We start from the raw sequence: 25,632 nt of genomic DNA on the forward strand, positions 1-25,632 counted from the left end.
CATCTAATCAAGTGGCTGTTTCTAGCTATGCTTTTGGAAAAAAACTGTTTTCACATCTATTTCTTCTTTTATCTCTGAAAACATGCAGTTGCTGTCTAAAGTTCTCATGCATGCTACATGGAATGTGTGTATCTAGAAGCTATATTAATAGTCCCAATAGGACACATTTGGAACCCAATAACTTTCAGAATTTCCCTGGCAAAAATTATGTGGTTTACATACAGCTTTTATGTTTACCATTGCTCTGATTCTCTTTTCTATAGCATTAGGGAGATGTCTGTAGCTCCTCACTGCATGGAAGAACAGAAACACTTAATCTTTTCTACAGTCCATCTGTGTAGCATGAGATATCTGTCCAGGCTGTGGGGACCTCTGCACAGCACAGCAGAGAGCCAGCCTGAGCTAGATCAAAGATTTGTTTGGTCCAGCATCCTGCCTCTGACAGTGCTAAAATACCACAGAGCAAGAGCAGAACAAACTCAGCCTTCAAGGGCTTTACAAGCGGAAACACTGAATAGAGAGGGATGATCACATCTTTTGACTGGCTGGTCCTGCTGTGTTTGATGCAGCCCAGGGTGGGATTTGGTCTTTGAGCTGCCAGGGCACACACACAGCTCACTCAAACTAAGCCTGCTGCTAGTCCCTTTCTGGGCCCCACGATTTAAGAAGGATGTGAAAGTCCATGAATACATCCAGAGGAGCGCAAAAAAGGTGGTGAAAGGGATGGAAGGAATGTCCTGTGTGGAGCACCTGTGACCTTTGGTCTTGTTTGGTTTGGAAAAAGGAGCCTGATGGTCAACCTCATTGCTCTCTGCAGCAATCTGAGGAGGGGAAGTGGAGAGGGAGATGCTGAACTCTTCTCCCTGGATTCCAGTGGAGCATGCACAGGAATGAATCAAAGCTGTGCCAAGAAAAGGCTTAGACTGGATATTATTGAACATTTCTCTACTAACCAGGAGATATAACAGTGGAAAAGGCTTCCCAGAGAGGTGATTGATATCCCAAGCCTGTCAGTGTTTAAGAGCAATTCAGACAATGCCCCTAACAATATGCTTTGAGCCCTGATCAGCCCTCAACTGTTCAGGCAGCTGGATTACGTGATCACTGTAGGTCCCTTCCAAGTGAAACAGTCTATTCTAACCTAGTCTAGTCTAGCATTTTTAGCATCGGGGTTCTAGGCATTTGTACTGTCTCAGTGGATTTACCCATGAACTTACCCAGTCATTTTCTCATATTTGGTTTTAAAATTTTAATTTATCACATACCATAGCATATTCTATATCTTCACTACCTGGTATGTGAAGAATCAGGCCCTTATGAATAGTCTAAATTGTGCAACTGGTAACTTTATTGAAGGCCTGCAGTGCTCACATTGGCAGGAGAAGGGAGCAATCGATTTCTGTCTATCTATTCCTATCATTAACACAGATTTTATAGACATCTGCCATATCCTAATTTGTTTGGATTTTTTTGCTTGTTATTTTTTTTTTTCTTTTAGAAGCCATTGCATATTTTAAAACCGTCTCTGAACTCCTTCTGGAGGGAAAAAGAAGGCCAGTGTTGCATATGGTGTTCAGCCACAATCATGCACAATTTGAGAAAGTTGGCATCCATTTTGTTATTTAGTCCTTTCTTAGTAATTTTTTTTTTTTGCTTTTTTGACCACTACTGAGCAGTGAGTTGATAGTAACCTCAAGAGCACATTCTAATGGCTGGAAACCCATTGTTCTATATCTGAATACAGGACTGTTTTCCCCATGTTGCTTTAACTGTCATAAAGATACTTCATTTCTCAGCAACTTCATGAGAAATCTCAGATGTGGTTCCTTTTGTTCTAAGGGCTGAAAGTCAACTGTAGGAGAAAATCAGAGAGGAATCCTTAAGGGCACAAGACCTGAGTTTAAGCTGGTTTTATATTCTGTAACCTCCAAGGGGCATCATATTATAAAGTCTGTACTTTATATTTTTTTTTCCCCCCTCTCAAAACTCTAAACTTCTGTTATGCATCCATGACACTAAATGGTGCCTTAGGGGCAGCTGTCAATCTTTTGCTGCACGTTCATGCATTAAATTTTATGTACTGTTCGAGGTGAAATGGTGCCAGTAAGAGTAAGAAGTCTTCCTCTCTGGTATAATGGATACAAAACTCTGAAAAACAAGGAACGAAAGTGAATTTTTGAAAGAGACACAGGATTTAGGTTGTGCTAGCAAAACCTCTGCTGTACATTCAGTCATGCCAACCTATATCTAGGCTCTTTTTAATTGCTAGGCCTTCTGAAATTGGGTCTGTTTTGCCCTGAGCCTTGCTCTGGAGCACAGCTCTTGTGTAATTGATAGATTTTGTGCCCGTAATGTCAACAAATCTGGAAAATAAGCTATCATTTTGAGGAAGACAGACACACCAAGTTGCCAGGTGTGTTACTAGGACTATTCCTACACTCATAAAAGTTTGGCTGCTTTATCAAAGCACTATCCATGTTACAGGTGTGAATGTTTAAAGTGATGGGGAAGAAGGGAAAAAGATAAAGGGAGACAAAGTGTTTTATTGGCTTCTGGAAGCAGACAGATTTTTGTAAAATCAAATAAATAGCTCTGTTCCCAGTGTATGGACTTACAGAAAGATTTTTTTTTTCTATTTCTGCTTTCAGACATCTGTTCACATTTTCTGGTGGGAATTCTGAGATTTAAACAGCCATCTGCTTCCTACTGTAGCAGCTCAACAACAAAGGGCATTTTCTCAACTAACAAATAAGAATCTTTGACTAATATAAAGGCACAGTTAGGAACATATGCTACTTTTTCCTTTTAACCTTAGTCAATATATTTTTCAGTCTATTTAGATTACACCAATTTACCAGAACAAACTGAATAAAGCATTCAACATTTCACGCAGGGAGTCGGAACTTTAAATAAAGCTGCAGGTGTGCAGCTATTGTATGCCTCTGCATGAGCATGTTGCTGAATTCTGCAGCTTTGTAAAGATGGAGAAATTCACTGGGGTGTTACTACAAGCTTGTTTCAACAAGACAGGGAAAATGGCTACATGGCTTGTAGACTAGAAAGAAAACCAGACCACACATGCCTAGGAAGCAGAAGGCACCTGGGAGCTTTATAACTGTCTCTGTCCTGTTTCCCTGAAGCCTAACTGGTAGCATCCAGTATGAGGCTTGTAGGGCTAGACAGTTTCTGACATGTGAGCTTGTCTCTGCAATAATCAGACTAGACAGCATTTATTGCAGGTTTATGGGCAATATGTTGTGTATTAACTTCCTATAAGTGACACACATTAAATATAATATTCAAAAGGTCAGCCTTCCCACCTTCCCCTTCCCCCTGTGAGGGCATTCCAAGTATTATTGACAGTGCTTTGTATTATGTGAATAATCATATTACACTTCCAAGATATAACCTATCCCCGAGCCATAAAGAAGACCTTCAAAAATTAATTCTGGGACAGATCTCCATTCAAAGTAAGTAGCATGTGCATTATATATACTTAATGAATTGAAATGAAGCTGTGAGTTACTGTCAGTACAGGGGAGATTAAAACAGAGAAGAGCAAAAATGACCCAGTAGGACTTACAGTGATGAAAAGAGGATAAAATACAAGGTCACGAAGAAGAATTTCTGCCAAACAGCAGGCATTTATTAAATAGAAGCTATGTCTGTACTCATTAAATCATTCTGATTCTGGGATGCAATTTTAAGTTTTACTCAGACGTGTTTTTCCACTGGTCACATACAGGACATCTGTGAATCTTGTGATGTACTGTATGTTGATTTTGTTTCTGCACTTGGGAAAGATATATTCCAAAAAGACTAGAGATAAAGAGATAAAAGCCTGGTCAGAAGAGCCAACACTCTTACCACAGGCAAGACTTAAAATTATGTTATCCCTGGCTAACAGGATGTTAAGAAGACATGACCATACTCTCAATACATTCAGTGGGGAACAGGCAGTAGGAAGAGTAAACTGTGAAGTAAGCTGATGTTGGCAGGGAAGCAATAGGTGTAAACTAGCTATGAAAGTAATTTTTAAAGGATATTTCCTTCTGGAATAATTTTTTAGTGAGAGCGGTATAAACAAGGAACAACAACCTTCAGAGAGACTTCAATCAGTTTATGAATGGGATTAAATAATATATTTTATTTCAATGACCCACAGTGGTTCCTCATCAGAATTTGGGGGAGGTGTGACTCCTATTCTACTGTGATCTGGAGAAAGACGGAGAAATTCTTTTTGATGGACTTGCTTTCAGAACATCAAGATACACGTGTTGTCTGTTGTGATGTTCTCTACCATAGTTTTCAACCTTTCTCTCTGCATCTTTGCTTTCCATCTTTTCCTTTTTTTTTTTTTTTTTTAACCTTTTTGTAGGCTTCATTTGCAGTTACAGCTCTTCTCTCCAACAAACAATTCAAGGTTTTTTGGAATGTATATCCTCTCCTCCCTGCACCTTATCCAACAATGCAAAGCTAGATTCCTACACCATTATATCTTATACTTGTGGTGCTGTCAGTAAGTTTCTGTGATAAAGATTCATTCTTCAACTATACTTAGTTTGTGTTCAAAAAAATGAAATGAAGCCTATGTTAGTACACCAAATTTTAAAATGCATAAATTTGTGATGTTACTGAGGACAAAACCTCCACAGTCCACCCATTTTCTGGACTTCACCTTGGCAAACCAAGTCCAATACAGAATCTTGAAGGGGTTTTCATTACAAATTTCAGTAAGTATGCTTTTAGGGACTGACTACTAGTGTGGCACAAAGATTAAAAACCATAACCAGCCTTATGTGAAAGGTGAATGGAAGAAAAAATATTTTCTTTGCTATCAAAATACCCATAGAGAGGTCATAGAACTGAGCTTTGTGTTGTCACCCAAAAGCATCCCATTGCTGGAAATTTCTATATTTTTCCAGATTTACTACAGTTATGAATGACATCAGTTCTACCACAATTAGAGGACCACCCAAGAGATGAGATATGCCTATTCTGCTTGGAAATGGGCACATAACCTGGAGTTCTGGAAGCTATTGGCTTCTAAGAAATTAGCTGGGATTTTATAAAAGTACTGCACCCTTCAAAGACCTGCTGTTTTCTTACCGAAAAGACCACCTAGAAATAATAATTAATTTTTAGCTCTTGGCCTCTGTTATTCAAAAATTATCTTTCTCTCTGTCCACTCAAAACTTTATGAAGGTACTGTATTATGGCAAGTGGAACAGCTTGTCAGTCAGAAGACTTTACTCTGGAGTCACTTAAAATCAGTGGATGTTGGCCAGAGAGTCTTGAGACCCCCCCTCCCACTGGTATTAGAGCTAGAAGATTCAGTATATCTCCTGTCTAGGTACATCTCTTTGGTGCTGGACTCAGGGAGAGGAAATGGGAAAAGTGACCTTTTTACTGCACATACAATAAACAAAAATATTTAAGAGGGAAATGGCATGCATCTGTTTCAATAAGCAAAACAAGACAATTAAAAAGGGAAAAAAAAAGGGCCCAAAAGAATTAAAAGCACTATCAGATGAGACTAGTTAAAGATGCTACTGGGATCCATGTACATGCACACAGACTCTTGCACTGAATTCTGAGAGGTTACTTGAGATTTACTGTCATTTCAAAACCAATAAAGTTGTCCATGCAAATCCACATTTAATATCCTACTGAGATGCATTTAAAACCCATTAGCAAGATAATATTCATAAGCCTCATAGAAAGGACATGAAAAGAATCGATTTTTAAAGAGATGAATCTTCACCAATTTTACTGGGAGCTTGTCTAAGGAAGGACAGAAAAATCATTTCACCATCTCTGTCAACGCTGGCAAATGGAGCCAAGGGGCCAATCAGTTTTGGCAACCAGGTCTTGGCAAAGAGGCAAGCCTTTGATTTCCTTCCTCTCAAGGAATTCCTGTCAAGCTGCTGCCCCTACCCAGTTAAACAGTCTTTTTTCAGTGGAAGCCCATTTACTCAGCTTTCCAGTGCTGGAACAGACTATTCAAGGTCTCGGGAGCAGTTCAGAGTATGAGGTCACATTTCTTCATTTGGTTGTATGTGAATGCTTCCTAATACATCCTGCTGAAATGTTTCAGGCCTGATGCCTTGCTGGTGACCAGAATCTTTTCATTAGTCTAAGCAAGGAAGTTGGGTTATTTCTTATTGGATTATCTTTGATGCATCAAATCAAGAGAGGAGGAAGAGTCTCTTACACTTTTTACTGCAACTTTTTGCTGTCACAAGAAGGTTTACTTATCTCCCTAAACCCAAAGACTGCATTTTTCAGTATATCACTTGCTATCCTCTGTTTCTAACTGCAGCAGTCAAATTCTATGTGGAACAGGTTTTTGTAACTGCTTTCCCTATTATGTTCTTTGACTACTTTTAATTGTGGTAGTCTCTCAATGTTATGATCTCATTTGCTTTATATAAGCAGCATTCTTGCCCCACCACTCTTTTAAACACTACTCTGAGACAGACTTATTTTTATTTGTTTGGATTCATCTCTTCCAATTGTTCCTGCTCTTGTGAGTTTTTGACATATGAAGTAAACCAACATACCTTCAACTGTACTAAAACCAACTTCAGAAACAATCTGAATGAAAGTGCAAAGAGAAAATTTAGTGCTATAACTTTAGACTGAAAAATATAGCTGGGTTTCTACAGGAATGAAAAACATGCCCTCTACACCAGAGCTGCACGAAAAATGGTTTATATGGTTGTTTTCCTCTTTGACCGTTCAAATCCAAAAATGGAATCCTACAAAACAAAACTGAAATTATGTTTGGAAATGTATCATTCCAATCCTGAGAACTGAAAGGAAAACAAGAGAAACAGAGCTAACTCCTTGAAATCTGGAGTGGGGAGGAAGTTCTCTCCCCACTTTTTTCCTGTAGCCCAGAACTATGGGAATTGTTCAGAGGGATGAGTGCCATTGCTGTGGGTGAGATAGTCTTTATTTCAGGAATTTCACTTTAATGCCAATTAACAAACTTCAATTGACTGATCTGGGTACTGAAAAAAACCAAGAGACTAAACAATTAAACATTTACTGAAACATCTTCCTTCTCACTTCCCCAGGCTCTGTTTCAGTCCGGTACCTCTCCTCCTCCCTTTCTAGTCTCAATTCTGCTTGTTTTTACTGTGAGTTATGTTCAGTTCCCTCTCAATTCTCTCTGTGAGGCAACAACTGGTGCTGGAGGCTGAAATCAGTGCATAATGGTTTCTATCAGCTGCTTCTTGCTCCTTACTTTATTTCACCTCCATTACTCCATGCATCTTACTTAAAAAACACAGAACCTATGAGGTCACAACAGTTTGAATAAATATCCATTGCAAACTCCATCTTTTATTTCTACACACTAGAATACGTAATAATACAGATTTGCATTACAAACTTATGGCCTTCTCTGAGCAACACTCTCAGCCAAGAACACTACAGCAGTTTCATTACACATGCATTACAAATTCCACACTTTATCACTGCAACGGGATATCTCCTTTGCAGGAACAAGAGGATTTGGCCATCACTGATGACAAGGTCATCCTCTTCTGCAGGGCAGCTTTTATGAGGGGAACAGGCCCCAAGTTATGCAGGTCAATGCTTTCTTAAAAACGTCATCTCTATCCCAGCAGCATCACTTTGGTTGTGTCCAGGAGAAATGTAGATCTCTTATGCCAACTAACAAGGAATAGAAAAAGAAGAAACGGCCTCAAGTTTTGCCAGGGAAGGTTGAGATTTAATATTTGGGAAAGGGACAGCCCTAGGTCCATTGTGTGTGGGCTGTGGCCCCTCATGGCTGTCCTGGCCTTAGTGCATGGTCCTTCTCTCCTCATGATCCTGTCCATATGCCTTTGCTGGCCCCTCTGACTGGTGGGGGTTCTGAAGAGGGTTTGATCAGTCAAAGAACCATCTACAGCTGACTGCAAGAGGAGCAAGGCAGCAAACAGCCACCCCCTGCCCCAGTGTACCCCATTGGGACTGGGGAGAGCCAAACTCAAACATCTGGAGGGTATTCTGTGGTCCATGGAAAGGGCTGTTCTCTAGCAGGGCTCTGGATGGAAGCAGTGTTCTACTGGCAGCAAACATTGGCCAACTCATCACTGGAGGGGGATGGTGAGCCCAATGGGGTGTTCTTGGTCACTACAGCTGGAGGAGTCTCTCCCATGGTCCAGAGAACATTGCTGTCATATGACAGAAACTGAGGGAATGACCAGGGAAGCTGTGGGAGCCCTTGGTCCGCAGTGGTGCAGTCTGAGGCACAGAAGATAAACTCTGAGGCACAGTTCTCTCACAATGTGGAGAACTGTGCATGCAGCCATTTCAGTTCAAAGGTCTGGTGGAATGAAAAGGAAACAGCCAGCAATAAAAGGATTGGGGGAACATGAATCTTTTCCTCAAATCTATACTTGTGTTTTCCTTCTGCAGTTTCATAAAATATTTTTTGTTATAGTTTTTAGATGGCAAGATACTTTTTCTCACTAGGTCTATTTGTTATTGGTAGCTCCTAAGTGATTCCCAATCTGAGTGCTCCTTGCAGACAGCAGCACAGGCTGCAGAGTAGTCCTGTGCAATTTCATTCTCTGCCCTGACTCTTTGGGAGGCAATGAATGTCGCCAGTAGGGACACGAAAGAACTACACTCACCTGACAGGTTGAAGTGAGGAAAGAAAACGGACGCTTATTGTCGTTTTGGGTTTAAATAGGATTTGGAGTTTGGTCCAGGATTGGAGGACAAAGGGGACACCCCTCTGACCCCAATGGTCATCTTAGAAGTCCATCGCACATTGGTATGTGAAAACAATCTACTTGTTTATGTTACATCCATGAGAAACTCCACTAGAAATATGTAAACAGTCATCAGAAGGCTGAAAATCAGGGCCACAAATGACAAACTATTATCTTGACTTGGCTGTCAGCAAAATTGGATCCTTACTTACCAAGAGTGATGTTGTCTTTTAGGCTGCACTCTTATTGATCCTATTAGCTTTCTTAGCAATTCATGAATATTTATGGCAACATATCAGATGCACAGTTTACTGGTTCTCTTAGAGAGAAAGTTGTATTAAATTGGACATAGTTCAGTGACTTAAAGGCATCAAATATTCTCCAAGCTCCTGAGCGATGCATCCCAACAAAGTCAGGCAAAAATGCCAGGAGGAACAAGGAGCTCTTGAAGCAGTTCTATCTCTAAAAAGGAAACCTACAAGGGCTGCCTACATAGAAATTGTCCGAGTGGCCAGGGATCAGGTTAGTTAAGCTAAAACACTGATGGAATTTTATCTGGTCAGGGACATCAAGGACAACAATAAAAACTTTTATATTGATAAAATGAAGTTTAGGGAAAATGTTGGCCATCTCTGGAAGGAAATGGGAGACCTGGTTGCCCAGGACATGGAAAAGGCTGAAGTACTCTATGATTTTTTTACCAGTCTTCACTGGAAAGTGCTTCAGCCACACTGTCCTCCTACTTTCTGAAGACAAAGGCAGGGACATGGAGAATGAACTAGCTGATGTAGGAAGAAATTTGATTTGAGACCATCTAAGGAACCTGAAGGTGCACAAGGCACCTGATGAAATAAATTCATGGATCCTGAGGAAAGTAGTGAAAAAAGTGGCTAAGCCACTATGCACCATATTCAGTGAAGTTCCCACTGACTAGGAAAACGAAAAAACCCTCATGTTTAAAAAGGGAGCTACAGGCCAGTTAGTTTCATCTTGAGGCCTGGCAAGATCAGATTCTTCTGGAAATTGTGCTGAGGCACATGGAAAATCGGGAGGTGATTGGTGACCACTAGCATGGCCTCACTAAGCAAATGGTGTCTGAAAAATTTTGTGGCCTTCTATTGTGGGGTTACAGGGAAGTTGTTGCTGCCCCATACCTCCAAGTGTTCAAGGCCAGGGGTGCTGCACAACCTGGTTTAGTGCAAAAGCTCTAAGGTCCCTTCCAACCTAAATCAACCTATGATTATGATCCTATGTTTTTAAACTCATGTATTTATGCTGAATTTGTCTCCAAGTAAATATACAAATCATATGCTTTAGTATCTCCCCCTTTCTTTTTTCAGTTGAGTAGGTTGTCTAGAAATGGAAATGTTCTGATCTCAACCTTAGTCAAATTCTGATTTGTTTAGTGAAAAAAATTTATGCTGTTCTATAGGGACTCTCCAAGGTTTGGAAATGCAATGCATTTTAGGCCTGCTACAGGTTTTTGCTACTGTGAGTATAGATCTTAAATCCTGTTATTTTTTTCCTTAGAAGTTCAGTTGTTTCAAGTCTCATGGCAATTACCAAAGTGAGGACTATATCCTTAAACAGATGAGAAAGTGCCACATGTAGCTGACTGAGGGTAAGGATTGTGAATGCAACTCAAAACCATTCCTGAACACTCCTGATCCTTGTGCCTTTTAGAGTTTGAATCATTAGCACTAAACTGAAGGGTTCCCCATGCATGCAGCACTTGGATTAATATGCCCTTCTCAATAGCTTGCTTGATTTGCACGCAGCTTTAGAAAATAATGTAACTTCTAATAGATGTAAGCTGCAGACTGAAGACATATAATTCACAAAAGAAAAGGGTGTCAAACACACTTCAAGCGGCATTACAGATGTCCTTTCTGGTACTGAAGATATCACTCCACATACACACTGCAAAGATAGCAACAGCAGTTCCCATTATCTGCACTGTAGTGGCTTTCTGTAGCCCTTGTGGCTACCTGAACACCCCGTGCCATCAGTAATTTTTTGCTGGGGTGTCTCTTGCAGACAAGCTTCTGCCACAGACTGTGCTGAGGCACTGCTTTACAAATCTTACTTAGGCAATTTTTGTTTGCTGTCAGAATCTTCTGGATAACTACTGGGGCTGAGCTGAAATGATTAAAACTGAGCAATTAAAAAGAAGGGATAGCAGGGAATGCAGCCCACAGAAACAAGCCTGCTGCTGCAGTGGTTTCACAGTTGATTGCATAAGTGGATATCTGACACAACAAATGTTGCTTTGAGCTCTGTTCTCTGCTGAGCCATGGCAGTGATTCCATGGAGGCTTTCTTGTGGATTATTATTATTAAGGACTTCTGATTAGAAAATTAAACCAGTGATGTTCTGACTACTCAGAATGTGTCTTTGCAGAAAGGAAGGAAATAACAAGGTGAAGACCAACAGGGAGGGGTTAGATTCTTGGGACTGCTGTGGTGATAGTTTCTGAGCAAGCTCATGAAATCTGTCATTCTCCTGCCCCATAAGAGGGCTGAAATCCTAAAAGGCAGAGAATTTTGAGAGTTTTGAATGTTTGTCAAGTCTATATTTCATTAATTGAAAGTGGAAAAAAGAAAAGGAGGGAAAACCAAAACAAAAATAAGAAGAAATGGACACACCTCTTTCTGGGAAACCAAGCTTTCAGTCTCTGGCTGGTAAATATGCCAAACTCTATCAATTAAAATGAAGTTTTTCAAAATTCCTGTATAACTATACAAAATGTTAGCAGGCTAACAGAAGAGAATTCAGCACAGAGGCTGGAGGAAATATTAGTCAGGGAAGATGAGAGAGCTAAAGGTGATGGTGTATGTTGGTGCTCTGAAAGAACATTAAAGAAAAAAACCAATCAGTTCAAAATGAAAGAGAAAAACATAAAAAATCAATATATTCTATTTTTTAATTTTATTTTACTTACTTCAGGATTGCGAAAAAATACATTTTAATTTCACCTTTCTGAGGTCACAGCGTATTATAAATTTTGATGAGAGTATGGGCCCAGGCATGGACATGTTTATGCTTATCCTATGTTAACAGATGTTATAGGATGAGTTCTCTGCGGACTGCTGCAGACTGTAGTGATGCCAGTCACAATCTCCTACTGTATCACCACAGATGAAAACGCCAGAATACTTTCTAACCCTAATGGGTAGCAGCTTATAGGCACTATTGTATGAGATACTGCAGCAGTGTTTTGATATTAAGATGAAATAATGAGGAATAATGGAGGTATAAACTTGACAAAAGACTTTTTGTCAGCCTAGTGCAGAAAAGCACATTATAGACAGAACAAAAGCTGTCATTTTACAGGGGAAACAATGCAATGTTACTTTTATTTCTTTTGTAGTGAAGTAGATGGTGGTAATCAGTTTGCCCTGTTTTAAGTCATTACTGCCTTTACACCTACCCTTAATTATGTATTTGGAATCTCTCTGAATCTATCTGAAACTGTCCCTTTTATTAGTGGTGGCTGGAACTTGTACCTCTTTCACAGTAAGCCTACTTCAATATTAATTCAAAAAGGATTTTGGGCTTTTAGCAGGGGAGATATGGATGAATTTGTCTGAAGGCAGAAAGTTAGTAATTTAGAGTGTCTGTCTTGTCAGATGGTGGCTTGCTCCTAACCTGAGCACAGTACAGTGAGTGCCTGAAAGCGTAATGTAGTTGTGTCTTCTGTCACACACACATGTAATTCACAGAAGGACATATGGGCAAAATGGTGTGAGGAGAAATATAGAAAGCTGTTTCAAAGTAATACCACAGACAATCCATCAGTTGCTAGAGTTATTTAAGGAAGTGATGACATAAATGCTGCAGCCGGCCTCTGATCTCTTAATGCAAGCTCCTTTAGACAGACTTTAACCTTCCTTTTCACTGTGTGTATTTATGTGTGTTTTACCCTTCTTCTATGGTGACTTGGAGAGGTTTTTTCCTCATAGGAATGACAGTCACTATTTCATTCCAAAAAACCTAAAGGGAAGTTACATTGCCATGAGTTTTTGGACCCAGATACATGACAGCAGAAACATTAGATTGCAGAAGGGCAGAAAGGGCTCAGAACTAATCACCTTTCTTAAGAAAGTATCTTCCAGGGATTCTTAAACTAGATGTGCAAAATGATCCATTTTATGAAAAAGTAGGCTCCATTTGGGAAACCTTGCCAGATGGAGAGTGGAAGTCCCTCTTTTCCTGTATTGGGAAATAGACTGAGGCAGCAGAGATGAGCTCTTTGCCTACACAGAGACCTGTGGCACTGTACTTAAGGTAGCTATTTTCTTTTAATTTTCCTGACAAAACTGAAGAAAGAGAGCCCTAAGGAATTAAATCATGGAGGATGATGCAGACTGTCACAAGCCCAGACTGCCTTAGTGACCTGCAGACCTTGGTTGTGCCACCCTCTGTGGAACAGGAAGGATGTGATGTGCCTCCTGACAAACATTCAAGTCTGTCCTATGTGATTGTGATTTTAATTTGGAAGATACTGGAATGCCAGCTAATGTTGTCTATTTTGGAAGCACTCTTGTGAAAATAGGTGCCTGATGTTTTTTCTTTTAGGGTTTTTGTTCTCTCAAATCCCCTATAATTTTCAGACAGTTTTGATTATGCAGTCTGGATAGGGGTTCTCTTGCTGACTGCAGCAGCCCAGAGATGTGAGTCTGACCAAAACACTTTAAAATGGCAAGCAGTTCTGTGGGTCTTTGAGGGGATTTGAGGTCCTTTTGCTTCTCTTGGGAGGATTTAACATCTCCTCTCAATTGTACTAGAAGCCACAGTTGTCCTAGTAAGGGCTGTCTTTGATGGCATAACCAGCTGGTGGATATCCTTGTCAATTCAGCATGTCCTTAGGGCTCTCTCTGTGTGAGAACACAGCCTGTTGAAAAACAATTAGCCAAAGTAGCTCATCCAGATAACATTCTGTGTGTGGACAAAACCAGAATCTAGTGGAGATTTGAGTTTTGCTCTTGGGAAGCATCTTGGGGAAAGGTAAACCATTCTTTCCTAAGGAAGCTTATGCTTTCACCTGACTTCTGCTGGGGATAATTAAGATAATGGTCAATTGCACCTTAGTGGCAGCCATAGATGTCATAATGCATTGCCCTCAGACACCTTTAGTGTATTTTGTAATTGCTTCTTTTTTTCTCCTTTTGAAGCAATTTATTACACCCGTCACAACATGACCATCTCACTGTGGAGTTTAGTCATTATTGCATAATGTGAGATATTAATAGGGTGACACAATTAATGTGTAGTTCCTTCACTGTTTTGTTAGCATAAACCCTGGAAAATGTGGATTTTCTTTTAAGGCCAGCACACTGTTTTGCCCAGACTAAGTTTTAGAGTGTTAAAATGCTTTTAAGTGCTTCAGAATACACAGGTGATTGTAGCAACAAGGCTGGGTAGGTAGCTAATAAAGGGTAGCTTTTTCATTGTGATCCTCCTTTCCTCCATCCCTTCCTTCACATCAGCCTTTAATATATAGAGTTTGTGTACATTTTTATAGGCATCTTCTGTTCTAGGGAAGTACTTTTTCAATAAATATGAGCTGGAGTAGCAATATTTTTAGACAGCAATCATTAGCTAATGGATGGAGCAGTAGACTGAAATTCAAGAAACGGAAAGTGGTTTAAAGTAAAACTTTACAAGGGAAGTGGTGAAAAAAGATCGCACTTTTCTTATTTATTGTGTTTGATTTTAAACAAAGTGTGCTCAGTTTTAAAACAGAGAGAAAGGGAATGTGTGAATCTGTCATCCCAAGTACTCCTTTTGGGACCCAGAGGCCAAACTGGTGCATTAATTTATGAACTATTATCAGCACCAGAAATTTCCACCAGCAAAGTTATATAGCTATCCTGTGCCTTCCACCTATACAGCCCTAATTATACAAATGTAAACTGAACCTGTGTGATATAAGTGTCTATAAATAGACATCCATGATGTCTATTTATTCTGTGTACTATCCCTTGATATTTTAAAGAATTAGCTGCCTATAGATAGCCCTAGGCAAAGGACATGATCAAAGAGGAGGCACATTGTATTCCTGGGCTGGGACTTCTGATTACTTAAGTAGCTGCTGCAGGTACTTATCAGGTGTAAATTATTGCTGAAAGGCTATCTTGAATGCAATTAGTGGGTTGTTAATATGTGCTACTAGCTTATGGTTTTCAGTGTGGGGCACCAAGGTGGATGACTTCAGTTCCCATGTCCCACACTATGTCCTATGCAGGTGCAGAGAAAGCAGAAGGAATTTTTAACATAATTTATTTGAGCTAAAGCTTAAGCTAAGGTCTTAAAAGTACCTCAGTGGTCTCTGTCTGTAAAAGATGCCCTGGGAAGGGCATCTGCTAGCTGTTCACACACAGGGAAGGCCTGGTAGGCTGGAATAACCTGTTTTCGTATTGTGCCCTGTTGCACCTGTGACCATGACTGTGAGTCTGCACTGATGGACTTAATTGTTTTCAGTGGGGCTGGGGCTTATGGAGAGTAGTTTGGCCCAGCAGGTGAAACCAAGGCAATGCGTTAATGTGTCAGACTTTATAGATTCAAACAAGCAAGCCGTACTTTCCTTACCTGTGGCTGTATTGGTTTTACAGTGTGTTTGGGAGTAGGAAACTCCAGAGAGTCAATTCACAGAAGATGACTCTGAATGCTTGTGGAAAGTGAGTGTGCACAATGAGCAGGTGCCATCTTTACAAGGTAGTATTGTTTTGCATGAGGACTGGAGGGTGAGTGTGCTGAAACGGAAGGTACAGCTGAATTGTCAGACTGCTTCAGTGTTTGTATCTGTGCTGTGCTTTGCAGCTGCAGGCACGGGAATATGCAGCCTGCTGGCTCTTGGAGAGGGTGAGAGTTCCTATCTGCTCAACACTAAATTCTCTCCATCTTGCTGCTTGCATATGTAACATTAGATTAGTTCAGAGTAAAAGTGTATGAGTGGTGTTGGCTGTTGTGACTGCAAAAGGGCAGGTAATGTATTTATGCTGAATTTGTTGAAAATAGGGATTGTTTTGGATGGAGCTCTGACATGAGTTTAGAATGAAGCCTGGCTGGAAGGGCTGTCTGTGAGCTTACTTGGGAGAAGGCAGGAGGGTGATGTCTTTAACCTGTTTTCATGAGGAAGACATTAAATGAAGGCTAAAAGATGGTTTAATGTAGAAAGTAAATAACTTCCTGCTGTAACAAAGTCTTCAAACTACTCTATTTGGAAATGTATGTGTAATCAAGTAATTGTTGGGGGGGTTTTATTTGTTAATAAGGGAATTTCATTTGAGAAAGGACTTTAGAAAGAGAGGTCAAAAAAAAAGACAATTAGCCGGCTTGATGCAGAATCCATTTTACTATAACTCTCTATGTTGCCATTTCTTGAAAGCTATCTTTATAGCAGGAAAAACTATTCTCTGCTGGAGATAACACTTGATGGCTGTAGACATGAGAGGATGTGGTCTGCTAACAGTGATTTCTATAGTATACTCAGTGGTATTTTGAGGGAAAAATAGAATAGGGACAGAGAGTTCTTTGCCTTTCTTTTTCAAAATAAAGTTATTTCACAAATACTCTATGAATGTACTGTTCATTCGAGCCCACTCTGGAAACATTACAACTGAAATAATGATTCCTTTTTTCCTTTCCTCAGTTAAATAATAAACCTCAGACTGAGAAACCCCTATGGGAGCAGGGTAATGGGGCTTACCAGATAGATCTGACACCAGGAATAGTAATCACTTTGTGAATGGACCCAGTGGATTAAAGAAGAAATGATAGAAACTCTTTTCCAATCATCAAAGCATGTCTGGATAGGAGATTCCTTCTGCTCTGTAGAGTGGCCTGGCTAGTTGGAATTGGAAAAGAAGGATCATAATGGTTTGGGATGCATAGCTCTTCAAGTTGCTGATGGTGAGTCATATTTGGTAGCCTAATACTTGGGGCATTCACTAGGAAGAGCAAAAATGAGTGTCTGATATTTAAAAGCCTGAGAGATTGCCTTGTTCAAATGTCACAGATTAGAGTCTGTGGAGTATATTGACTCTTCCCAGTCTCATAATTAACTGTACTGACTATTTCTTGTATTAAAGGAACATAGATTTGGCTAATTCTACGTAACGTACTGAGGAAAGCAGATTTGCTGTGGTTAAGCTTCAGATTTGCTATTGAGTCATAGGTCTGTAAACTAGATAAAGTATTTTTTAAACTACTGCTGATAATTTCTGTGTATTTTTAAAAAATTAGTCTGTAGCTTTCTCCTCCCAGTCCATGGTGAAGATCACTTACTTTCCTTTGCACAGAAACAGCAGTGCTCAGGCAAGCACAGAGCAATTCACTCAGCAGGTTGCCAAAGTACCTGTACAGTTTACAGCTCTTGCTGCTCAAAGCCAACCTGACACAACCTCTATATTCTGGTCAAAGAAGGTTTTCAGGTATTGCAGGAAGAGTACAGAAGCTCTGGAAAGGCTGGGACAAATGTTCTGAAAACTAAGGCTCAGATTCTAGCTTAAATGGTAATTTGTCTTGCACAGTGAATATGCCTCATGTTAGTTAATTCAGAGTCCTGCTGCATGTCTGGAATGTGGAGTTCAGTGTAAATGAATAATAAATGAATGTAAGAATGTTAAATTCAGAAGTTAATTTTAACAGCATCACATGCATTAGTGACAGCAGAAAAAAATGCATGTGAGTTTATATTCTGCAATGCTGTGACAGACATTTTATGTGAATCCTCAGCACTTGTGAATGTTTAACTTAGATGGTGCTCCTGCATAGTCTAGTCCCTAATTTTGATGTTCTGGGCCTGAGTTAGTATGAGTTTGACATGGGTTTTTTCTAACTCTAATACTCTAATAGATATGTGATGTATGTGTGTGATAGATTTAAAATAACAAGTCTGCATATGGCTAACAATTTAGCTATGAGATTATGAGTACTTTACATGTTTGAGTAAATGAATTTGTGGATTGCTTTTGTGAAATTCAATAGGGTTGTTATTCCTGTGCTCTTTGCCTAACCTGGTTTATCAAATTTCACATTCAAGAATCTGGTTAAATGTCTAAGACTTAAGGATGATAACATTATATAGCCTAAATTTTGTAAGGAGAGGTCTCTTCATGTCTGTAGCCTCTCAGTTCCCCCGGCCCCAACATCTGGTTGATACTCCTAGAACTCTGCCCGTTGTTTCTTAAAACAAAGAAGACTAAAGCAGGGAGATTTTCTTTTGCAATTACATCCTTGGTTCATTCTTCATCATGAATAATTCTTGGCCATTTATAAGCTATATATAGAGAGTACAAAAGCACTATGGAAAAGCCTTTTTGAACAGACCTCTATAAGCAAAGAGCACTTTGTTGTTGGGTCTGTGGCAGCTGTGTATGAGTACCTCTCCAAGGCACTGTTTGGCTCTGGAAAGTGCTTGCTTCAATGACTTTTCATGAAATGTAGATTACAAAGACAAAGGGGAAATTAAAGGCAGGAGAGGGATCGTCTTCCAGGTTAGGAGCTATTTATTATCCTGTTTTTGTAACTCTGTGAGCAGTCCTAGAGCCTTTAGGCTGCAGCAAAAACATCACTGTTACCCTCAAACCAGACTTGGTGTGTGGATGTGATTTGCAAATTGATTGTTCGCTGCTTTCAAAGTTGCCTCTTTGCTGTAATTCAGACATCCTGCTTTTTAGAAAAACAGAAGAAACCAGTTTTGATTCTTTCTGTGCTTCATACATTTTTATTTATGCTAACCAGCTGCACTTGAAGCAATCAAATGTATCTTATGACTTGCATTTTGTATCAATTACCATTGAAAGAATGATGGTTTACAAAATCTGTGGATTTCACCAAACACAATAGATGTTTACTCTTTTCTGATATTCAGAATCTATGGCCTTGTATATTATGATATATATACACAGTAATGATGCTGCGTTTTTTCAGTAACATAAATGGAACAAGTTTGTTCCCAAGATGGTCCTCTTGTAAGAGAGAAAGTTTGCATATTCAATAGATACATAGGACTTCTTTATCAAACTCACAACACCTCTGTAGAAGCTGGAAATAAAAATTTAAAAGTGGTGACATATATAAATCTCAGATCATCACTAGTTTTATTCTACTATTATGAAAAGTAGGAATGGAGTGATCAAATGATAATTTAAAACATTAAAAGAAAATTGTCTCACTCATTTGTATACTGAAGCAGCATACTTTGCTTGGAGATTGCCTGTGTAGAGCAAACTTTGAGTTCAGCAGTACAGCGGACAGGAAATCTGTGATGTCGCTGAACAAAACTTATAAAAAGGCCTCAAGAGATACTAATGAACAAAGCAGTGAATACCATAAACTACTAAAAAGGGATCTTCATGACAGCCTCTGTGGACCATGAATGATAATATCAAAAGCTTCTGTCTAGACTTTTTTTCCTTTTTATTCTATTCTGTGAATGTTTTTCAAGGGTGTGACTGTCAAATTTTCAGTTATTGCTTGTAATAAGAGGATTTTAGATCCCATTCAAATGTTATTCTATTTACTAACTGAGCAAGCAAGTTTCTCACTTCTCGGGCTTGATGGCTGTATGTTTCTGCTGTTAGTGTGTATTCTGTTTAATGGTGTTTGGATGATATAGGCAGTTGTAGCTCTGAGACCTTACTCTCATTATTCTGTGGAGCAGGTGACCTGGGTTGTATAAAGGCTTGAGGTACTGTAAGGACCTAAAGGGCACAATTGCCTGTTACAAACACTTTTAAAGGTCACAGAAGGACTTTTCCACAAGATAAGCACAGAAGGGAGCAATAGGATGACATCAACTCCAGGCCTGGCAGAGGCAAGATCTAGTTAGCACATTCTGGGTAATGCATCCAAACAAAAATTTCCGCTGTGGTACGCTGTAAAGAAGCAAGTGCCTGTAGTCATATCACTGGTCCAAAGAAAAGTAATTAAAAAAAATGTAAAAAAGATAAATTTGCAGTTACAATCCCCTTCAGGCGTGAAGTAGGTATATTGGGTGGTATGTTATTCAACTATTAAAAAAATACAGTATGGCATCTTGTTTTGAGAGAAACGTATTAGTTGTCTGCACTGCAAAATAAGGCATGTGCACTCCAGAGTGTGTGCAAGATGGGGTGTGGGAGGAAATACTGGAGCTTCCATTTATGCATACTTTTTAGATTAAAAAAAGCCCAAAATAAGTTTACTAATATTTAATATACAGCTTGACACTGGTGCTCTCACTTGGTCCACATGTCAGATGACCACAGTCAGGTCACAAGGTCTACTAAGAGAAGAATGGATGCTCCAAAATGTAGACAGATTCACAATGGCACCTCAACTTGTTCATTCCCTTGAAGTATTTTGTGATGTATAACAGTTTACATGTGTCTGGTTAAGTGGATTTAAACATTAGATGGTCTACTATTAGCTAGACTAACCCTCCCAAAATAGACAAGTATCTTAAAAAGATCCCTGCAAAGAAACTTGTTTGTCAAATGTAAGAATAATAATGTGAGAACAATTGAACAAAAAGGAAATGGCAGAGCTGACACTTCTAGTTATAGGAGAAGCTGTCAGCTGCATTATGAGGTGAAAGCAATGATGTCCTTACCAGATCTGACAAGAACTTGAAAAAAAAAAATGATTATCATTATAGAAATAACCTGAACTTTGAACCAGACTTGTGAATTGCTGCATCACAAGGTGTTGAACCAAATTGTCGAAAATAATGTACCATATTTGATCACTTACCTCTCCCTGAAAAAATTGAAAAAATTAGTTTTATTTTTGGGGAAAGCAAAAAGGGTTTTTTTTAAAGCTGTTAATACGTAAAATGATAAATAAAATACTGATTATTTAAATCTTATTTTAATTTGTGTGTTATGTTTGTGTTTTAAAAATATGCATAATGTATTAAAAGAGTAGTACATGTGCATCATTTTTAAAGAAAAAACTATGCATGCATTGGGAGTGCATGCTTAAATTTATTTACCAATAGGCATATATGAGAAAAAGAATTGGAAACTGCTGAACTAGAGAATAGACTCTCAAAGACTAAATAGCGATTAGATAATTTACCTTCACTCCTACAGCACTCTAGACTGTTGATGTTGTGGGGAATGTAAATTTTCCTGTGGTTTGCCTCAGTTGCTTCACATGGGATGTCTCAGAGGTGAATCAGTTGTGTTATGTACAGAATGCAGTGTCCTGTGTTGCTGCTGTTACTCTGAGACACATGTTGTGCAATGCCTGAGTAATGAATTCAGCTAAAGAGTCTACATATTAACTGCTGGTATTTTTTTGAGTTCATTAGCATCCTTTTTTATGGTTTTAGCTTTTTAAAGTGAGTGACTTTGACTGGAGTGATCAGCGCTAACCTTGGTGCCAGTGACAAGGTTAAAATGACATAAAATATTTTGGAACACAAACTTTGTCATGGTCCTCATTATGTGAAATGCTGCTATATAAGCTGGCCAAGGACACCTTGATTGTCTGTAACATCCTTTGATTAACATTTTCTTTTTCCCCCAATGACAGATATTTATTAATACAGGCTATATAATGAAGATTTATTTCTTCTACAGAACTATATACACGTTCTTGTATTTCTGATTATATAGCAATTTTTGAATTAATGGTAAAAGACTAATGACCTGAGGAAAGACCTGTGGAGATGCAAAACTTTTCCAACTCTGACTGTATAGCATGGTGCCTTTTATGTTGGTTCTACATGAATGAATGTATAATCATGTATTTAATGTGAATATTGGACATTACTCTGTGGTAATGAATTAGCACATTATATTGCCCAGGAATTGCCCAGGGAAATGCAATCAATGACATTTCATGTTCGTTTCAGCTAATGTCACTATTTTTATAGTCTCATTTCAGTCTTTTCTTTCACTTCAAACGCCTAGTGCTATTTTTTTTGTGTATGTGAAGCAACTCTAAATCCACATTTATTAAGGGCACAACTTTGCATACATCCATACTAATTCTAGAATTTAAACTATAGGTGTGCAAGTTAGGGCCTGAGATAAGACTTTCTTTTTGCAATTATAATTTCTGGACAATGAATCCCTTTGCCATGAATATGACAAGATGAGAAGATACTGTTTTAAGTGATTTTTTTTTCTTAAATGCTTTTCCTAGTAGTTTTTAGTCATACTTGGTATATTCTATTCAGAGGAATATACATAACTCAAACTTGGGCATAACTCAAATCCATAGCCAACCAATTAATTACTTGGATTTTCATCTTTCTGTGGTCTTCCTGTGCATTTTCCATCTGATTCACTGTAAAGGCAGTCCCTTTCCACTGGGTTAGATATAAACCTGGGATATCTTTCCCTATATCCCATTTCTCTGCACCTGTGCACCGTTTTTCTATGCTCAGGCAATTACTTTGCCCTGTAAAGCAAACCATAAGGGTCAAACAGGCCAAGTCTCTCCTCTGCATCCACCACCCCCTGCACTGATGAAAAATGTTGTTCTGGTGCTAATCACCAAACAGGACTATCAGAGTGGGCTATTTCTACCATGCAGGTGACCTATCTAGAGCTGTTGTCCAATGATGGAGGGTGGTGGTGGTGTGTGTGTGTCTAGAAAATGTTGCATTTCTGGACTCGCTCAGCTTCTCCTAAAAAGAATTCATGTATTCTTTTCAAAAAAGCAGAAGCAGGTCAGAGGACTAATTGTTACTGCAGTTTGCTTACGTATTGTGTTGGCAACTGGTGGGCCATCACTGATTCTGTTTTCTAGAAAATGTACTGCCAAAATATTCACAAAGGTCTACTGAGGGGTGGAAGGAGAGCAGGAATGAATCTTAGAGGATGTAGTTCAACAGAAACCTGGAAGGTTACTTACTTGCCACTCAATATTAGGAAGTTTTTCTACCTTCTTGTTTTAAAAGCCACAGCTTCCAGGTTTTTAAAATAGTTGTGTACTTTTCAAAGCTCTACTGTACTTTAATTTTTTCCCCTGTTGTTTATGGAAGACATTGGATCCATTCTTTATTTTGAGACTCATTTGAACTTAAAATGATTAGTTTTATTAAGAAGGATTGGCTCTGCTTACATGTGAGGGAACTTTCCAACAAGTTTTTTGCACTTGCATTTTTTCTTCTATTTTCCTTCAGTTCGAGATTCCCCTGTACTTTAAATTTTATTTCAGTTCTGAGACGGGTTCTTCCTACTTTAGTTTGTCAAATATTTATATCAAACGAAGAGAAATAGTGGAAGAAATAGATGGAGTTGGGATGAAGTTATTGTTATCAAATATTACCATGGAAATGCAATGATTAAGTCAGATGTTTAATATGAAAGAGTGATCAGTTTAATTACTGCATTTTTCACATCTCTGTGTAATCATGTGATTTATCAGTAGTTAGCACAAAATGTCACTGGTGACAATGTTATAAACAGATTTTAATTTACAGATAAATATTACAATACTGAATATTGAGGAAGGAAATTGAACTCCTTTTTCCCTCTGCTTATGTGAATTCCCACACGTGTTAGGAGTGCAGCAGCATGGATATAAATTATGAGTAAAATATGTTTATTATTTAAGTAACACATAGTGCTCAGCTTTTAAGAGAGCACATCTCGTTCTGCTTTTCAGTTTAATATACAGTTTTTAAAAGCATGGAGACTTAACTTCGGGGTTCAAAGTAAAACAAATCTAGGGTCTGTCTTGTATTTCTTCTTAATCTCATGAGCCCTTATTTTTATTCGGAATAAAGCACCAGTGAACAATAATACCATGTCCTTCACTCTTGGGTTTCTCTCAGCCTTAATTTCTCCCATCCTCTCTTGTGTTCTATTGCACCTGTGTGAGGGGTTTTTTAAAAGTTTTTCAAGTTGAAACAGTAGAATAAGTGCAGATTATCATTCTTTCCTTAGGCTCTACTTTGCTGTTGTGATTCTTGAACTGAAATAATATGAACACTTAAATGAGAACAGAGATGCTACCATGTGAAAAGAATACAATCTGTTTTCTATAGACTTTGGCCTCATGAAACAAGGCTTTGACAGCAATGGCAAAATAGCATAAAAATGGACAGGAAACCATCTTGACACAGATCTTTGGGGTTCTAGTTGTAGTAAATCCCATCTTCCACTGTATTTCCATCTTGCCTAGTCAAACAGGAGGAGGTTCTGTCTCAAGATCGATATTCCGACATTTCAGTTGATTTCTACTCCCTGAAACTCTCCTCAACAGTCAAGATTCCACAGTGCTTCTCAATAAGGTTCTTGATTAAGATTTTTCTGAAGAACTAGTTAAATATTACACATAAATATGTCTGAATCAGACAAAAAAATCAGAATTTGTGGGTAGCTATAGACAGCTCCATGTGTCAAGATTTTCAACTGACCTTGATTAGCTCTGAAGGAAAAAAAATCTCCTGCAAACTACATTCCAGATTTCTGCCTCTAGGACATTCCTCCTGCTCTGATGACAGAGTTTGAACATTGTTATAACTGAGTAGCTGTAAGCAATGTCTTTGCCATTGTTCTTTACTTTTTCCTTGGCTTATGGAAAAAAAAAAGTCCCTATTTTTGCATTTTTAGGTTGGGTTTTTTTAATGTTTTAACATATCTAAGTGTAGACTGTGAGTCAACTAGACCAAGTCCTTTGAAAATGGCCTTGCAGAGTGGTGAGAGTGTATTTCTGGACTGTCATGGTTCATAAATTTTATGTGCTTAATGAATTACATGGTAGATAACTACCTCATACTTTGTATTTCCTGCTGTGGATAGAGAAACCTCCTGAGCTTTCTATGGCAGAGAGGGACAAATAATTCATTGGCTTTTCTCACTTCTGGGTTTTTTGGCAAAGGACCAATATTACTTCTTGCTGTATGACAGGAAACCCAGACTTTTTCCTAAGTCTATATTATTCAGTAATCTGGGAAATGATGTTTGTTCTACCACAGAAAAAAGAAATGCTATTTAATTTCAATGTAGTCGAGCAAACTTGAAGTCAGGTTTTCTTTTTTTAATGTCATTATAAGAAGCATCTCTCCTATAGTGCAAGCTAGCTTCTAACATCTAAGTGCTGTGGCTAGGAAGTATCCTTGTACTTCATGCCTTCAAAATGATCTTACCTTAATTTAAATTATGGGATACTGTAGATTTACTACCTTTGGCCACAGCCAAGAGTATCTGGCAGCAGTATGCTCTTGGGACAGCTGAGTGCCTGTGGCACTGCCCCTGCATCCATCACTCCCATGCTCCCTGTGCTGCTCTCTCAGAGGACACTGCTCAGGCCCAGAGAGTTGTCTCCAGGTCCTCTTCCCACATCCCATGGGACAGCTCCTTGTGAAGCTGGATTCTCTCCTGTTGCCTCCATGCCCTCTGCATCTTCCTGTTGAAACCGCTCCTTGCCCTCGTGGTCTTCCAGTGAGGGGAAACACCTGGCTTTTGCTTTAGTCTTCCCACTTCTCCAAGCCTGAGAAACTTGCAGGTTATTGAAATTCTAAACACCAGAAGTGTTGGAGTAGACTTGATGGGAATGAGTTTTAAAGGATGTTTCAGAAATAAACTGAATATTGATATCTTTGAAGTAATTAAATTTCTTTGTGGTGACTGCTTGTGTTTGGTTACAGGTATCTGAACAGATGCACAGAAATGAGTTCTGAACTGCTCTGACTGACTTTGTATGCATTTTGGAATGGATATGCAAAAAACACAGTGCTCTTAAGCTGTTTGAGGTAACAGTGAAGATAGAATAGAACAGAAGTGGAACATAAACCTAGTTGTCCATGTACATTTTAACTTCTGACTTTAAAACTTTCACTATATGTGAAAAGCATAGCTTCCTGAACAGTAATTTTCTTTAAAATGGTATACTTTTGCAGTCTGAGTTAGCTGGGGTGTGTCTATATCTGTATACTTTGTATCTCTATCTGTTT

At 38.9% G+C, this 25,632-nt stretch overlaps 1 long non-coding RNA gene across 4 annotated transcripts in view; it reads left to right on the forward strand.

The window, feature by feature from the left end:
* The first annotated feature begins 15,307 nt into the window (after positions 1–15,307).
* LOC136302380 (uncharacterized) overlaps positions 15,308–25,632 on the forward strand; it is a 72,318-nt gene continuing 61,993 nt past the window's right edge. For 2 of the 4 annotated variants that reach the window (XR_010724051.1, XR_010724049.1), the window contains exon 1: positions 15,308–15,409. This is a non-coding gene — a long non-coding RNA (uncharacterized lncRNA). Of the gene's footprint in view, positions 15,447–25,632 lie in introns of all 4 variants that reach the window. The other 2 variants (XR_010724048.1, XR_010724050.1) reach the window with 2 other exon arrangements.

This window comes from Chamaea fasciata, unplaced genomic scaffold (genome assembly GCF_029207755.1).
Source record: "Chamaea fasciata isolate MVZ Bird 193981 ecotype frontalis unplaced genomic scaffold, bChaFas1.0.hap1 SCAF_1, whole genome shotgun sequence".
Classification (NCBI taxonomy): domain Eukaryota; kingdom Metazoa; phylum Chordata; class Aves; order Passeriformes; family Sylviidae; genus Chamaea; species Chamaea fasciata.